Below are 894 nucleotides of genomic sequence, written 5' to 3'. Positions count from 1 at the left end.
TGGATGTGGTGAAGAGACCTATCAGCCCTCCTATCACCTTGCTTTGCTCCCCTTTTCCTCTCCTGCACCTTGTAGCATACCATCCTGGAAAACATGCAGGTTTTAGGCCTGATTTTCATTCCTGTCTCCTCCAACTCTGACTGATGCCTCATGGTCCAGTTAAGAGCCAGGGGCTGTCCTCTGACTTTGGGCCCTTCTCATCAGGATAGCACTGGTAAGTGGAAGGAGTGGTCTGATGACACTGGAAGAAATAGCTGGAGTCAGAGACGAGGAAAAAGTCTGCGCCGTATGCGCAAACAACACTCCCACGGAGCTGATGGAGGCCTTGGTACAGCAGCTGAGAAGGTGATGGTGGAGGCATGTAAACGTGTAGCAAGACTCAAAGCTGGCCCTTACCCAGGCAGAGTGAGCATGGGGACAGCCACTGCACCCCAGCGTTTCCTGCCCCCCAAAAAAGCACCAGCCTGGCCCATGCTTCCCACACAGGCTCAGTCACCACAGTGGAACGTTGGGCTGCAGCCTCCAGCTCCTGTATTTTAAGGTGCCATGTCCTAAGCCAAGCGTCTCCACAGCCTGAGCTATCCCTGCACTGCCAATGCTCGTATATCCACTTCAGCCCTGGGCACCGGGAGTGTCCCAGCGCCTCTCCCTGTGCCACTGGTGGGATCTGGGTGACATCCCATTCTGCTCCACTACTCACACAAGGGAGCACAGGCCTGGAAAGAAGAACACGTTTTTATTTTATTTTATTCACAACAGCTCGTAACAAAAGCGGGAGAGAAGGGCAGAGCCAGGTGCCTCATCATCACGGGAAGAAAACGGGCCAAAGAGGAGGGCCCGCGGTCCTGGGCTGGGGGAAGAAGCCGGCAAGGGCAGCCCCGCGAACTGGAAGAT

Source organism: Mesitornis unicolor, unplaced genomic scaffold (genome assembly GCF_000695765.1).
Source record: "Mesitornis unicolor isolate BGI_N332 unplaced genomic scaffold, ASM69576v1 scaffold10457, whole genome shotgun sequence".
In the NCBI taxonomy this organism is placed as follows: Eukaryota; Metazoa; Chordata; class Aves; order Mesitornithiformes; family Mesitornithidae; genus Mesitornis; species Mesitornis unicolor.
The sequence above is the reverse complement of the archived record's forward strand: the minus strand, read 5'-3'. Positions refer to the sequence as shown.